Source organism: Protopterus annectens, chromosome 3.part1 (genome assembly GCF_019279795.1).
Source record: "Protopterus annectens isolate FY-2018-M chromosome 3.part1, PAN1.0, whole genome shotgun sequence".
NCBI classification, from domain to species: Eukaryota; Metazoa; Chordata; order Ceratodontiformes; family Protopteridae; genus Protopterus; species Protopterus annectens.
In genome coordinates this window covers 1085783649-1085801445 of record NC_056732.1, presented here as the reverse complement: position 1 = coordinate 1085801445, position 17797 = coordinate 1085783649, and the positions used below count along the sequence as shown (strand labels likewise).

The following is a 17797-nucleotide window of genomic DNA, read 5'->3' as shown; positions in this document are numbered from 1 at the left end:
ATAATCCCCAATACTTTTAGAACTAACCTGGCTTTGACTCTGTTGTTGCTGAAGAGGAGCGAGACCAGTTTGTGTATGTCTGTTATTCTCTGATCTGTTAACCTCGCAGACATGTTGACTGTGTCTAGATTTGCGCCTATGAAGGTAATAGTACGACAAGGCGACAAAACAGACTTTTCGCAATTTATTGAAATGCCTAAGTTTTGACAAATGCGAAAGGTGTAGTCCCTGGCCATTAGAAGAAGATGCTTGGTGGGAGCTGTGAGGAGCCAGTCGTCCAAATATGGAAACACCTGGAATCCTTGACGTGTCAGGTGAGAAGCTACCACTGCCATGCATTTGGTAAACACCGGGGCAGTGGTGAGACCAAAGGGCAGGGCCCTGAATTGAAAATGACTGGTTCCCAGCCTGAAGTGGAGGAATCTTCTGGAGCATCTGTTCATTTTTATGTGATAGTACGCATCCTGAAGGTCTATAGAGCACATCCAGTTTTCCTTTCCCAATAGGGGAAGGATGGACTGTAGCGTGACCATCCGAAATCTTGTTTTCTTGACCGACTTGTTCAAGATACTGAGATCCAAAATTGGTCTCCAGTCCCCTGTTTTCTTTGGAACTAAAAAGAACCTGGAGTAGATTCCGGATCCTTGCTGGTCTGCTGGAACTGGCTGAATTGCTCTTTTTGTAAGCAGCTTTGAAATTTCCAAAGCTGCAAGATCCCTCTGAGCGGGTGGAACATCTGGAAGGGATTTTTATGATTAGTTTGGAATGCGAACGAAGGGAATGGAATAGCCTTCGGAAATGATGGACTGTACCCACTTGTCTTGAGTTAGGGATAGCCAGGCTTCTGGGTACAGTGACAATCTTCCCCCGACTGCCTCCGAAGGTGGACAGTCGGGCAACACCTCAGGGATGCTGAAAGGGCTTATCGGAGAAGGTTTCTCGATTGCCCTGGTTCTGCGGACCCCCTCTGCCTCTGGGGCGACGTCTACCATTATTGTTCCCTCCTCTGCCTCTGGAGGGGAACCGACTCTGTGCGTCAGGCAAATTCGCTTGAGATTGTTTGGAACCACATTTTCCCACTTTTCTGGCCTTTGGGGTAAGGTCTAGAAGGAGTAGAAAAACGGACTCCGACGGCAGACAGAGTTTTGCCATCCGTCTCGCACCTAGTCAAGGTTTCTTTCACTTGAGGACCAAAGAGAGATGATCCATCAAACGGGGAATTAGTGAAAGACGTTTTAAAGGGGTCCGCAAAATTGCATAGTCGCATCCAGGCATGCCGGCGTAAGGCGACACATGTCCCTGCGGCTCTACTCGCTCCATCAGCCGCATATGAAAGGAGGCGCATGGAGGAGTTAGCTATCGAATTCAGGGTAGTCAGCTGGGTGTTCATTTTGTCCTGAAAATCTGCAGCTGTAGGATCCTTCAACATCTCACTCGCTTCCTTGATCAAGTCTCTCTGGAGACGGGTGAAATGGCATAGGTAGTTCAGCGAATGCATTGCGAAGGTCGCTGACGAAAACATCCGCTTCCCATACCTGTCCATAGACCTAGATTCTTTGTTAGGGGGATGAACAGGCACTGAAGGATCAGCTAGTTCCTTCTTGGTGGCAGCAGCTACCACCATAGCATCCACAGAAACACCTTTGGTCAGAAATTGTTTGTCAGTTGGTGCTGTTATAAATTTAGAAGGTCTCCTGGGGGTAGGGTCCACTGAGTCAGGAGCCGTCCAGGCTTTCTTTGCCACCACCTGCATGAGGGGATCAAAGGGGGGGAACACCCAGGAGGTGGAAGGGTGAGAGCCAAATGCCTCAAGATACACAGATTCATCCACCGAAGGGTTAAGGGCTGGCCAATTTCCCTCTGTTTCAGGATCTCTAGAATGTCCGCAAAGGAGACATCTTCAGAAGGGGAACGGGGGGAACCCTCGGAATCCTCTAAATCTGTGTCAGAGGTGACAGACTCAGGTGAGTCTATGTGCTTCCTCTTACACTTTCTCTTCCTAGGGGCTCCCTGCCAATTCAGGGGAGGCCTCGGAAGAGGATGAGATCCCCACAGGGGATTCTTGAGGAGCTGGCTCTCTGCGGTCTGGGATGAGGGAGTGAGTAGACATAACCTGAGGCACCGAAGAGGGAGGGACGGACGGAGCCGACTGTGGAGTTGAACAAGGTTCCAACACACTCCGCATGACCTCGAACGCACCCCTGTCAGGCAGAGCCAGAGGTCCCCGCTCCGAGAAGCTGAGAACCTCCCTCGGCACTGACAGAGATGGCTCCGAGGCCGATGTCGGAGCCGAACTCACCAGCGCCGAAGCACCGAGAGGGAGAGGGGGTTCGGACAAGGGTCCGATGCCACTCACCCCCTTGGAGCCGACAAGGGAAGTCCGGCGCCGAGATTCTTCAAAAGAAGAAATCGGAGCCGACGACGGAGCCGAAGACAAATGTATCGGCTCCGACGCTACCACAGTCTCGGTTCCGAGACGCCCTGGCTCCGAGCTCAAAGGAGTCGGAGGAGGAATATTTAGAGGAATAGGTTGAGGCATCAACTGATGAGTCGGGCTCTGAAGCATTTGGGCCAGTGCCTCGGACTTTAGAAGTCGACTCACTACCCTCTGGAGGTCATGATCCGAGAGCCTCGATGACCTGGAGGAGTGAGATCTGTGGCTCCGTTCAGACAGCAAGAGAGACGCTGCAGCCGAATGAACGGAGCCAAGGGATGGTGACCTCGACCTCTTTCTAGATGTCGGCTCCGATGGTCTGATCGGAGCCGACCCAGGAATCTCCAATACCTCGGCTCCAGCCGGAGCCGAGGGAACCACAGAAGCTGTAGTCAAAGACTCATCGGCTCCAGCCGGAGCCGATGTAGCAGTAGACTTCGAAGCCTTAGGCCTCGACTCAGAAGCTGGAGTCGAGGTCTTAGAAGTCTTGGAAGGTTTTCCCGAGGTAGCAGATAGGGAACCTTCAGGCTTAAGCAAACCCCTTAGTATGAGTTTGTTTTTCCTTTCCTGCAGGACTCTAGGGCTGAAGCCATGGCATACAGCACAAGAGTCCTGCAGGTGTAAAGGTCCCAGGCAGTACACACAAGAAGTGTGACCGTCTGTCAGAGACATTTTCTGACAGCACGAGTCACACTTCTTGAAGCCTGAGACCTTTGAATCCTTGGACATTTTCAAGGAACCGAAAGTGTAACCACACACAAAAAACACACACACACCGATTACACTGTCAGAATATTAATTTAAAGCTATTGAAAAAGTTAGCTTATATAGATATAAACCCTTACCAAAACACATACACACACTGTAAGGGATGGAAGGGCCCGAAGGCCTAAGGAAAGAACTTATTAGTTCTTGAAGAAAGGGGCTGAATAAGGGTAGAAAGGACAAAAAATCCACTACACTAAAGGTAAAAGAGAAAAAACTAAACTAAAGGGAGTTTAAACAGTTATTAGACTAATCTAATTAAAACTGACCTGGAGCCGGTAGAAAACAACCTCGATCGCTGTAGCGGCAAACGAGATCTGAGGTAATTCACGCCTAGCATTGTGGGATATAGGGGCAGCCTCGAGCCGGTGGAACCAACTCTCGAGCTTTTAGAGTGGCCGAGTCGGAGCCGAGGTCGGCTCCGAACCCATCCAGCAAGAATGAAGGCGAGATAGACAACTTAACATCTGTAGGATAAGTATTGCCAAAAATTTAGAAAAATTATACATTTAGCTATTACAGTGCTGAGCTCTCACGAATCACATATGGTCTCTTCAGGTGGCAAAAGAGACCTGAGGTGTTTCAGGAGGAAGCAGGGCATTATATGTAGAGGAGAGGGCTAAACCTGGAATACAAAAGCTGGAAGAGGTGCCAAGGACGCATCTGTTTGGATCTTATAACCAAATCACTGAGTTGGACAGATAATCTAACATCGCATCCAACAGTTTTACAAAATGAGTCTGATGATCCAATTATTTAAAAAATTCTTTGTATACTGAGCTGAGAACTGAAATCAGTAAAGCACAATGTTTAAAGATAATTTAAGGCTGTTGTATACTGCAAACTTTATTCCCGCAAAAGCCGAATCGGTCGAATACAATTCGCACGAACCATAACAAGCAAAATGCGAATACATTGAATGTACTAAACCGCAAAATTTGAAATCTCGATCTCTCATAGTTGGCCAACCCCACTGCCCGCAACATACTACCTACCGAAACACAGTAAAAAACAACACATACACACACTAACCAAAACCCTACTTCTAACCCTAAAGTAAAGCACAAAACCCTACTTCTAACCCTACACTAAACCCTACATACACAACTATCTATGCACTATCCTTAACCCCTCCCTAACCCTAAGGTCCATAACTACCACACACTTACCCTACTGAGCTATACCCAAACAAACTAAATATTCCACACACATACACTTAACAAAACCTTACACTAAACCTTACATACATTACCCATGCACTTACCTTAACCAACACCCTAACCCTAAGGTCCATAACTATCGCACACTTACCTTACGGAGCTATTCCGCAGATGGGCCAACTATGCAAATTCAATAATTCCACTTTCGCGGTTTAGTGCATTTGACGTACTCTTCGCTCGTTATGTGTCGCGCGAACTGTATTTGACAGATGCGGCTTTCGCGGGAATAAAGTAGACCCCAAATTTTAATGTTTATGCACTGGAATAGTCATAGTCATAGGTTAGTACTAGGCTAACTACCCTTATGGGCCATTTCAAGCCTAGCCAATTACCCCATGTGAGAATCAAACCCTGTACCTTGTGTTTGTAAGGTAAACACCTTAACCACTATGCCATCCTCTCAGGAATCGTTTGTTGGGCCCTGAAGTAAAATGTGTGTGTGTGTGTGTGTGTGTGTGTGTGTGTGTGTGTGTGTGTGTGTGTGTGTGTGTGTGTGTGTGTGTGTGTGTGTGTGTCTGTGTGTGTCTTACTGTAAACATATATATATATATATATATATATATATATATATATATATATATATATACATATATATACATGTACACACACGCACACAAAAGGCTTCTCTATCAGTTCCAGTTTTCATAATATGATCTTTGCCCTAAAGTAACTGAACAGACTTGAAGTGAGAAACTAAGAAAACTTTTCTCCGTGAGCCTCCGCCAAAAAGGACCTGCATTCTCAGCTACATGCCACACAGCGATAAAGCCCTGATGATGTCTCAGGCAACCTAAGTTTAAACAGCATCTCCAGCCTAGCAAACTCACATTGTTATGTGCAAGTTTCCCACCAAACCAAGGGGAATTCAGTGTGTAAAGGCACTCTTCCCCTTGTAGGTCATCTACAGCAGAGCTGACACAGTGGAGAGGCTGCTCTACTACAGGTCAGCCCACCAACAAGATCACTCCCACCAGTCTGACTGTTGGTGAAGAGTGGATCCACTGAATAGGATTCCCAGGCAGGAACAAATGGGTTGTAAGGGTCTGATCTCCCTCTTCTGAGGAATGAATGAGCCATGTGGGTGCAAGCAGAAGGGGGGAAATATTGTCCTGTGTCCAGTTGGATCACCTTGGAAAATGAAAAAAAAAATGGAATAAATAAGTACAAATCAGTAAATTATCTCTATATGGGTCTTTATTAACTGCTTGTCCAATAGGCTTTAAATTAATTATATATGTATATATTTGTAAAACAAGTGATTAAAACGTTGTCTAAGAATCCTGACTCAGATCAGCAAGAACCAGTAAAATAAGTTTAGACTTCATATTCATTAGAAAAATGCATACCAATACAAATATTGGTATTCTAGCTGATTTTATAACATATAAATGCTATTTTGTATGCTTTTTCTAATTAACCAGCCATTTGTTTATCCAGCCTAAGGTCTGGGCCCAGCAAGCTCGGATAACAGGGAGTCTTACTGTACTGTTTTCATAACAATGCATATTTGCTATAGTTCCACACAGCCTGCTGTTTTTTAAATATAGCAAATATAATGGACTAGACTAAGGTCATTAGCCACTGCCTCCAACGAACAGCATAGCTGAGAATCTTCTCCTTTTATGAGAAACTGTGCAAGATTAAACTAGATGTCTCCTACAGGATCTAGTTATTTTTTCATTGACAAACCTTAGCAAAAGATTGTTGAAGACATCAACAAATACGGCAAGACTCTTTCCACTATATACAAAATCCTCCCCTTTCTTCGTCAAAGCCCTCTCAGTCATTTAGCGGGAAAAAAGCAGCAAAGCACCTTGGGAGACCTGGTAATCATCACACTTTCCTGTCACTCCTTGTACTCCAGCAAAGTTTCCTGAGTGGATTTCATTCAAAAGGGTCAGTGAGCTATGCTGATAATCCATCTCTGGCTGCAGCAATGGGTGTTCATTTATTGGGATTCACCTAAGCTTGAAATGTCATCATCCCGAACAGGTGGAATCTGGAAATCATTGCAAATGGCCATATTCTAGAGCTGTTCAAGTCTCCCTATCTAATATGTCTTTGACAGACCAGCTAATGTTTAAGGATTTGCTTATACAGTAGACTCCCTCTTATCCAGCCTCTCTTTAACCGGCCATCAAATTTCTGCCATGGCCCTAGCAAAAGACAACAGAGAAGAACAACACTTCTGCCTCCTCTGGGCATTAAATAATAACAGACATTTGAGTTTTAGACTTCATATTCATTAGAAAAATGCATACCAATACAAATATTGGTATTCTAGCTGATTTTATAACATATAAATGCTATTTTGTATGCTTTTTCTAATTAACCAGCCATTTGTTTATCCAGTCTAAGGTCTGGGCCCAGCAAGCTCGGATAACAGGGAGTCTACTGTACTGTTTTCATAACCACAAGATGATGGGATCATAAATACTACTCCAGCATGGGAAACAATACTCTACTTCTGTCTGTTTCTGATCTCCAAGAAGCTGGGGTGGATCTGATTCTAGATTTGAGCAACTTTAGCCTTTACATCTGAAATATGGAGTTTTGTATAGCCACCCATCCTGATACTGCTGATCCTGGTGAGCATATGAGGAAATTATGGAAGCCTACTGCTTGCTCTAGGTGGGTACTGTTGCTGGCCTTTACGTTGATCCTAGGGTCTCTACTAAACTTTTGGCCACAGTGCTGGAGGTTACTTAGCAGTGCAACCTGGCTGCATTATCCTACCAGGATGGCTGGTAAGTTGGTGGCTGGTGATGGCACTAGTCTGGATATGTCCTGGTTGCAATTACTTATAGCCATCAACATCTGTGAAATGAGTTGGGATAGGGGATCTGAATTGCCTAGACATAGCAAGACCTTACTAAGTTTAATACTATTTGATGCTAAAAGTGCAGTTACTAGAAAATCAAAACCAAACCATAATTTTAAATGACTTCAACATCGACTGGATAACATGGAACTCACCTATACCCACCTCTCCTATAAACCTCCATGGACTCTCTCAGTTAATCCAGACTCCTACTAGAATAAATAAAGCAACAAACAGTCTATCCTATACTGGATACTGTCATACAAGCCATCCCAGATAACTCTATCTAGCTGCCAACCTGACAGTATGTGTGACCATTTACCTACTTATATAATTAGAAATCATTCCTTTGTAGAAAAATTTACCATATTTAAACTAATACGTAACAAAAAGAATTTTATTCCATCAAAATTCCTCTCATCACTGACAGCTTGTAATTGGAATCCCATCAAGCAGCTCAACCTTAATGAAGCTGTGATGGTAGGCCTTGTAGCTCAGGGGTTAGAGCACTGGTCTAGTAAACCAGGGGTCATCAGCTCAAGTCTCATCAAGGCCTGGACCTCTCCTTAAAAAATATGTACTTCAATTCCACTTTCTTAAACATACTAAATTTCCATGCTCCACCTAGAAACATTAGAATTAAAGCTAAGTATTCACCCTGGCTGACCAAAGAAACCAGATCTCCGCTTCATGCAAGGGATAAACTTGTTCTGCTAATTCTTTTTTTTTTTTTTTTTTGAGGTGGCATTATTGGATAATTAATTACTTATTTAAATGCTTAGAAAATAATTCAAGCTGTCTCCCTGGAAGGCTTGTGAGCTGAGGTGCTTGAGACTTTTAATGTTGTATGGATAAATAAAGTTTGTTTTTTATACAGTGTTTCTTATATGTGCAGACATAAAATTCAAAGATGCTAGTTTCTTGGAAAAGAAAAAAATATATGGCTCAACTCTGGATAAAATTTTAAAGGGTTTAGTGTTGGCATGTTGGCCTCACAGACAAAAGTTGCAGGGTTTGATTCTCAGCTTTGGTCAGTGTCTAATTATTAGCCAGGCATGTAAGTCTGCAGAGTAATTTCCTAGTATTTACCCATAAGCCATAACCCTATCAAGTTTACACATTAGCTTTTCTTTAATTTTACAATTACCACAGTGATTTGGAGTTTCATTTAAAACTTTTATTTCAAATTTTACAGAAAAAAACACTGACAGATATTTTCTAAATAAAGCAAAACACTTACACAGAAAACAGACTTAGTACAAGAAACAGTAAACTTTTGTCCCTTGAAACCCAAATTTAGAGAAAAATGCATCTGGTAACCCATTACACTAGAAGACATGTACTGGGATTCATACTCAAATAGCATATTATGAAGTCCAAATTATTGTCAATGTGAATTGTGCAGAAATTCAAAAGACAAGTGTAATACATTTGCTAACAGCTAGGGACCCCACTGGGCACAAGTGTCCTTTTCAGGATCAGCCCTGGAGTACTGTCTGGTGAAGTAGCTTGACAGTCATATAGAAAGCAAATGAAGGCTAAGGGAATCAAACTGTGTACTACAAGAAGCAGCTCATTGCCTTATTCATTAAGTGCTAGGCAAGCTGTTGTAGCCCAAACACAATGGCATTTCATCCAAACACACTTACGAAAGCAACAGCAGTTCACAAACACATACCAACACTTTAACCAGTTTTCTTCTTTATTACGATCTGGTACCTCGGCCTTTCGCCTTCAAAGGATCATAAACACAGTGTGCTACCAGCAGTATTTATACACATAGAGTAATGTTGATTAGCACAAATTTTACATATTAGATACATTAATTAACTTTTAAATCAATCAAGTCTTAAGATAATCACACAGTTTTTTAAAATGCCTTAAAGTGATATATATTAAGGTTCTAAGCCCTGAAGGAAATACATACACACAAAGTATTATATTTCAAAGTGCACACAGTGTATAATATATCAAAAAATAAATAAATAAATAAATAAATGAATAAATCTACCTAGTCTACAAAATTTTATTAAGGTAATAATACCTATAATAATATTATTAATTATATAGTATTATTATTAATAATTTAAATACTTAACTCCAAATTCAATCCTTAAGGCTTCAGTCTGTTATATTTCAAAATCATTCTAGTTTCTAATTCAAGTAATCTTTGAATATAAATTTTCCCACTTTCAGAACAAAATGGTTTGCCTAAAATGCAAAACCTCAAACTATTTGGGCAACCACCATGTTTTTCAAAAAAATGCTTGGCCACAGGACTAATTTCATTATGATTTTTAATATCTTTTAGATGTTCCAAAATGCGGATTCGAACCATCCTTTTAGTTTGCCCTATGTACTATATATTGACACAAGAACAACTCAAAATGTACACTACCCCTACAGATTTACAACTAAAGCGATATTTTGGAGAAAATGTAACACCATTAATTTTAGTAATGTTACTGACCTTCATACAAAGGCTACAGTTACCACACGGATAAGTACCTAATGGAAGACTTCCTCTCTCATCACCTCTTATAGAGAAATTATAATTTAATAGCTCCTTCAAATGTTTCCCTTTCTTGTAAGAAAAAGTTATATATTTGGGAAATAAATAACCTATGCTTTCATCCTCATGAATTAAATACCAATATTTTCTCACTATTTTTGTTACTTCTTCAGATAAAGGGGAAAATTTCGTAACAAAAAATAATTTTTCTTCATTATTTTCTCCATTATATCTTCCTTCCTTTTTAGATACTGAAGAATTCTGTCTAACCTGTCCACCTTCCAACTTCCGATATTCAGTATCATTAATAATGCCTAACACTTTATTTTTACACATTAATAAATGATCTTACTAAAATTAATGGTGTTACATTTTCTCCAAAATATCGCTTTAGTTGTAAATCTGTAGGGGTAGTGTACATTTTAGGTTGTTCTTGTGTCTATATATGGTACATAGGGCAAACTAAAAGGATGGTTCGAATCCGCATTTTGGAACATCTAAAAGATATTAAAAATCATAATGAAATTAGTCCTGTGGCCAAGCATTTTTTTGAAAAACATGGTGGTTGCCCAAATAGTTTGAGGCTTTGCATTTTAGGCAAACCATTTTGTTCTGAAAGTGGGAAAATTTATATTCAAAGATTACTTGAATTAGAAACTAGAATGATTTTGAAATATAACACACTGAAGCCTTATGGATTGAATTTGGAGTTAAGTATTTAAATTATTAATAATAATACTATATAATTAATAATATCATTATAATAATATAATATAATAAAATTTTGTAGACTAGGTAGATTTATTCATTTATTTATTTATTTATTTATTTTTTGATATATTATACACTGTGTGCACTTTGAAATATAATACTTTGTGTGTATGTATTTCCTTCAGGGCTTAGAACCTTAATATATATCAGTTTAAGGCATTTTAAAAAACTGTGTGATTATCTTAAGACTTGATTGATTTAAAAGTTAATTAATTTATCTAATATGTAAAATTTGTGCTAATCAACATTACTCTATGTGTATAAATACTGTTGGTAGCACACTGTGTTTATGATCCTTTGAAGGTGAAAGGCCGAGGTACCAGATCGTAATAAAGAAGAAAACTGGTTAAAGTGTTGGTATGTGTTTGTGAACAATGGCATTTCATACCTGTCCCTGGAAAAAAAAAAACAAGCTAAATTAAAAACGTATTCATAGTTGAAATATTAATATTAAATTCACAGACTTCATGCTGTCCAGTTTATTCACAGCTAAATAATAAACACACTGTCAGCATTACACAAAACAAGGAAGCCAAGGATCACATACAAATCAATTCCTTCTTTCATGTCATAATTACTCTGATTCACAGGTGGTTACTAGGCTTGCAGTCCAGGGGACTTTTGAGCCTAGCCAAAATTTCCAGTTGCTCTAAAATACTGTCATGTTAAGTGAATTATTCAAGAACAGGGCATAAAAAAAGAGGCAAAATCAGAGATACTGTACAAAACTGGAGATAGATAAAACCAGCCTAATCTAAATCACTTCAAAAGTTAAGAGCAAAAGGTTTTGCATCAGCATCTATTTTATTGATTTATCCCTTGTTAACCAGGTTAGTCCCACTAGGCTAGTGGCATCTTTTCATGGGAGTCCCAAGGTGATATTTAAAATACTAGGGAAAATTTGTCCAGGGCATCAGAGAACTTCCCCTACTCTTTTCAACTAGTGCTGTGGGATCTTTTACACCCACCTAATATACCCCCTACAAGGGCAGATAGTACCTTGGTTTAGCATCTCATCCAAAGGAAGGAAGGCACACTAAGGAATGAAGCATCCACCTTATGCTGCACTGCAGTGTCAACAATCAGTCTACCTTGTGTGGGAATAGAACCCACAGCCATTTGCTCCAAAAGCAAATGTGCTACCTGTTGCGCCACTGACTGCAGACTACAAACCAAAAACACTATGAAATTTTACGACTCACACTGACAAACTGTAATCTCAGTAATTTACAAAAAAACTTAAAAGGATGCCTGGCAGGTAGAGTGGCGGATTAAGGCTCTTACCTTTCAGTAATTAAGTTTCAGGGTTGACCTCTGAGCAAGATCACTTAACTAGACAGTGCCCCTAACTGGGGCATTTTATACACATGCACAAACACCTCTGCTATGTAATGTGCACTTACTGTGACCCTATCTCCAGAACGGAAGGAATATGCCCTTTCTCATTCCAATATGTTCTCCTGTCTTTATGCTGTTCAACTACTGTGATCTCAGGGATGAATATGCTGCCATTTCTCAGTTGTATTTCTGCTGTAACTATTCAAATCTCCTGTGTATGCTGTCTTGTGACTGCAACTGCTGCTGCTATCCACAAATTTCTAAATGCTGGCGCTGAGACTTCTGGGGTTCAAAATAGGATTACAGACAAGACTAATGTTCTGGGGCCTGTTTGACAGACTACTTCTAAAAGCGAAGTGCCCTCCAACCCTAGGCAGCTGCCTAGGTCACCTAGTGCTAAATTCATCTCTGCCTGAACCTTTACTGGTATAGACCATCTCTGCCTCTTGAGCAGTGGTTTGAAGACAACTTCCTTCTAAAGTGAGATCCTCTATCAAACAGATCTCTGTGCTGAGGCTATTGGGATGTGTGAAACAGTATGTTTTTTGCACCTTTTTGACTCCTCTGAAAGGATCTTTGAGGGGCTAAAAACCTACCCTCAACAGCTATAAGCAATTTGCCTGCTAGCTCACACTACAGCATTTTGTCTTTAGCTTTTAGTTCAAACAAGAACTTTCTATCAAAAGAAGCATTAACAAGGGTCAGTCAGATTAGTCCCACTAACCATAGAGACATTTTTTCAGGAAGACCCATGGTGATACTTATACTACAAGGGAAAGTTTGGCCAGGGTATCAGAGAACTTTACCTGGTCTTTTCAACAGGCACTGTGGGATCTTTTACATCCACCTAATGTACCACCAACTCAAGCAGTAGGGACCTCGGTTTATTATCTCAACCAAAGGAAGGCACACTCAGGAATGTAGCATTTTGTCTTTAGCTTTTTGTCCCAACAAGAACTTTCCATCAAAAGAAGCAGTGAAAAAGTCATCTTGGTTAAAAAAAAGTTATGTACTCATCATAATGTTTCATCTATCTTGTCCATTTTTATTCTTCCTCATCTACTGGGTTCTAATCTGATCCTTGTATCCAAGTCGGCCATTTCTTCCAGCTCATGGAACACTGAAACTCTCACGCTTCTCCCTTACCCATAATGCTCTAGTCACCTATCATACCTCAAATCTTGTTTTCTGCCCCTTAAGCCTGCAAGGCAGCAGGAAGCAATAAAATAACACAATCTGGGACTCAAACAAAAGAATAGTAGTTCTTCCAGCATCTTTCAATCCTTCCAAAAATCAAAAAGGAGGGGGCTGGAGGGAGGGAAGTTGAAGAAGAATGAAAATGGACAACACAGATAGAAAACTATGGTGAATACATAACTTTTTTATCTGATGTTGTCATTTTCATTCATTCCTCAACTGTTGGGACAGAGTCCCCAGCTACCTAAACCCTGGGGGGACTCTAAGGAAGGATATTCCTGAGAACCGCTAAGCCAAAGGATGCTCTTCTCCTAAAGACCAGATCCAATTTGTAATGAGCAATAAAAGTATGAGGATATACCCAAGGTTTGGCTGCACAAACATCCAATAAAGATCTAGGTAAAGAGGCTGAAAAGTTTGCCATAGACCTGGTGGAATGTGCTTTTGGTAAAGGCAAGCCCAATTTTTCATAAACAAAGGTAATACAACCAGTTAAACATTTGGCTAAAGTCACTTTAGAAACTGGCTTGCCTAATTTTGATTCTGAAAATGAGAGAAATAATTGTTCTCATTTCCTGAAATTTTTTGTTCTATGTAGATAAAACCATAACTGTCTGTGATCATCCAAATTCTGATACTCTTCTGGCAGAGGTAATAGCCACTAAAAGATAAGTTTTCCAGGTCAAGAATTTTAGTTCACACTTAGCTGATGGTTCAAACAGAGACTGTGTTAAAGTTTGCAAAGCAATATTCAAATCTCAAGGAAGAGTGGGGCCTTTTAATGGGGGTCTAAGTAGGAAAGTTCCCCTTAAAAAGGCTTTACAAAGTTTGTAGGATGCTAAAGATGAGTTATTCACTCCTATATGAAAATTGGAAACTGCAGCTACTTCTGCTTTTACAGCAGAAGCGCAAGCACCTTCACTGAAAAGTGTAGCTAAAATTTCAAGAACTTTAAGAATCGTAGCTGAAAAGGGATCTAGGTCCTTTTCTTGGGCCCAAATGACAAATCTTTTCCATTTACTTTTGTAAAGTTTCATAGTGAAAGCTTTGTGGGATGATAAAAGAATGTGATGGACAGGGGAAGAAAGCCTGGGCAGTCTAGCAATCAAGAAAACTGGAGAAACTATGTGGTCAGTTTTAGGACTGGAATGTCCAGATGTATCATGTGTGTCGAGTATTACAGTAGGAACCCTTGCAGTCTTAAGTGAGCTACTACTACTGCAATTCACTTGGTTAACTCCCTGGGGCTGTGGTGAGACCGAAGGGCAGAGCTCTGCATTGGTAATAACTGGCTCCCAGACAGAAGTATAGATGCCTCCTGGATCTTCTGATCACTCGAGCACATCCAGTCATCAGAAAAGGAAGACTGGACTGAATCATGACCATCTGGAAGTTTGTGTACTGAAATGACTGATTTAGATTGCTGAGATCCAAAACTGGTCTCCAGTCCCCTCTTTTCTTTGGTACTAGAAAGAATCTTGAATAGATTACGGACTCTTTCTGGTCTGAGGGGAGTTCTTGGATGACTTTTTTTTTTTTTTTACAGCAGCTTGTTATTTCTATTGCTGCTGCCTCCATCTCATTGGATGGAACATTGGGGATTTTTTTACTACCAGGGGTTGAAGGGAATAGGGTATTATATAACCTCTGGATATTATTCTCTGCACCTATGAATCTGTTGTAATCTCTTGACAGGCTCTCTGGTGCAGGGATAAAAGACCCCGGACTGCCTCCAGAGATGGACAGTTGGGCCTCCTTTCAGGAGTACTGATAGGACCTGTCAGAGAAGGTATCTCTGGATCCCTGGTTATGCAGACCACCTCTGCCTCGGGGACAGTGTCTGTCATTACAGTTCCCAACTCTGTCCCTAGGGGAACTGTCTCCACATAGATCTTGGAATGGGCCCTGGGATTTTTTGAACCACATTTTCTTTCTGCCTCATTGGTTCCTAGAGAATGTCTTTTGAGGGGTTGAAAAATGTATGCCCACAGCATACAGGGTTTTCCTTCCTGCTCACAACTAGAGAGTGTGTCTTTTACTTTGCGGCCACCAAAGGAAGATTTGAGGGGGTTATACGAAATCACACAAATGCATCCAGGCATGGCTTCTGACAGAAATGCCTGAACCCACCTTCCGTGAGGTACCATCAGCTGCATGGGAGATAAGCCTCATGGACGAGTTTGAAATGGACTGAAGGGTAGCCAACTGCAAGACAACAGTGCTCTCTGCATTGGACGAGCTTTCCTGCCAACAGAGAGAGGGAGGCTGAGCCCAGAAAGGCCATGTTAAAAGTGCCAAAGTTCAAAAAATAAATAACCACACCCTAGCATAAAACACAAGTAAAAAAAAAAAAAAAAAAAGCAAGGAGGATAGAGGGCGGGAGCAGCTACTACAGCACTGATCTTTCAAACGTCTACTAGAGTAAAAGCGCTGATGGACTTGGCACCCAAACTCATCTTAGTCAGCTCTGCTCAAGCGGCCTGATAGTTTGGGTGCATGGTCAGAAAGTCGTTCTATGTGGTACATCTCATTACTAAGGGTTTTGCATTCAGAAAGAAAGAGGTCATTGTCTCCCTCTACTCTTCCCTCATTAGGCCAATCACTGAGTACAATGCCCCATTTGGCATGTACCTCACTAAACACCTGCAACAACTGAAGAGGCCGCAAAAAGTACCTCACAAAGAGGATCCTAGGCCTTAAACACTTCTATATAGACAGACTCAAAAAACTCCAGCTATTCTCTGTCTCATATCGCCTACTTAGAGGTGATCTCTGTTTGACTTACAAAGCCATGTCTGATCCAGCTCAGTTAGAAATGCTACATCTAAAGAAATCCCAATCCCTCTGCACCACACGCTCCAGAGACCTCAGCCTCATTACCACAATCAACAGAATGTACTGGAGGGACAGGTTCATAACCCAGAGACTGCCCATGCTATGGAATAGACTTCCTGTACATGTCAAGCAGAGCACCTCGCTGACCCTCTTCAAGAGAAATCTTGATGAGTGGATGGGAAATAGAAAATTCACCCCGGGGATAACTCCAGTGGCTCTACTCGACAGAAGCACTGGGAACTAAGATCGGGTGGCACAATGGCAGGGTAATCCTATGGCTAGGCTTGTAAAGGCCCCAGGGCCATTAGCCTAGTACACCTATGAACCTATGAAGGGATCCCTGAACTTTGGAAGCTGGCCAGCTGTTACATCCTTGGCAGGATATAACATATATAGTTAAGGCTACTGTAGCTGTGATCAATATGATAAACACTATACATTTATTGTGCTCTTTTTTTTTTTTTTTTTTTTTTTTGTCACACACTGTCCTCACTGCCAGCTAATCATTAGCCCCATCCCAGCAAACTCCCCCATCCGTTCGCCATCAAAAGGACAAGGTCAACCTGGAGGGGGAAATCATTAAGGCAGCTATCAGAGGAGGAGTTTTTTTTTTTATAAGCAGTTGTCATTGCCCACATTCAGTTGTGCAAGGGAAGTGTTCATAGGTTCACGAGTACTTGGCTAACTGCCCTTGTGGGCTATTTTAAGCTTAGACAATTAACCCATGTGAGAATCAAATCCTGCACCTTGTGTCTGTAAGGCAAATATCTTAACCATTATGCCAACCTCCCTATGGTAAAAAGTGTGCAATGGAAGACCCTCACCATGGGAAACCACAATCTTGATCCTTGTATTCCCAGTGCCATCTGACTCACTCTTTCTGGCCCATTCAGTGGCATAGAAATGGGCCATCTAGAAAAGGCATTCCCTCACTCCTGCAAAGGAACAGTACCATCAAGCAGCTCTCCCACTAACCCTGAAGGACGTGCAATGGTTTACCCAGTCTCTATCAGGGAATTCACACCTATCCTGTAGACCCCTCCCACCCTCGTAGAAAGCAAGCAGGCCAACTCCCTTTACTCATCCCACTCCCTACCTGGCTCCTCCAGTGGTAGGGCCCTAAAATGAACCTTGGACACTTGAGCAACTGTCAGGGCTTCCTTTCTCTTTCTGTGACATGCAGCCAAGCCATCACAAGCAAACTACACTCAGTGAAACTGACTTCTGCCCTTTCTGCACTATTACAAAACTGTGGAATTAGCATATTTAAGATAGGGGGTGTGAATCCCCCCTACAAAAAAAAAGCTGTTTTAGGTACACTGAGCGCAGTTTTAATAAAAATAATTTTGGAAGTTTGAGATTTGCTAAAACAATGACGAGTTGACAGGTGATCTCTTGAACTTCACTCTCAAGGTCACGTGCAGTCATTATGTGTCATTGCCTTGGTGATGTTACCATTGTGGTTTACCCTCAGTGGTTGTCAGTTATCCCTTGTTTGTTTGAGTACAGGAATTTAAACTTATTTGTCATTTCTCAAAATGCTCACAAGTCCATTGTGTGAGACACCAATAACAAAACTCTGGGTGTAATTCATACCTCAACCTTTTTGCACAAGAAATCTGTACAAAGCCAAAAATAATTTGGGAAGGTTGGGACAAAGGCCCAGAAGTAAGGACAGATTTTAAATATTGCACTTGCAAAGTTAAAAAGTTGCCAGAATAACAGAATTTGTGTTTGCATGCATCTTCTGAGGGATATGAAATCTGAAACTCAAACGTATGTCACTGTTTAGTGACATCACTCCTCAGTGTTGCCAGAGAACCACAGATTTTTTGAGGAACAGACTGAAAATATGAGGCAAAAATCTGGACATTCTGTGAAAATCTGGACAGTTAAAAGGTATG

At 41.2% G+C, this 17797-nt stretch overlaps 1 protein-coding gene and 1 non-coding gene across 2 annotated transcripts in view; one reads left to right on the top strand and one right to left on the bottom strand.

The window, feature by feature from the left end:
• STAU2 (staufen double-stranded RNA binding protein 2) overlaps positions 1 to 17797 on the bottom strand; it is a 3898627-nt gene that overhangs the window by 200692 nt on the left and 3680138 nt on the right. The gene's annotated exons all lie outside the window — the stretch shown is intronic.
• On the top strand, positions 7724 to 7796 carry TRNAT-AGU. Its single transcript has one exon. It is a non-coding gene; the product is annotated as a tRNA-Thr (tRNA).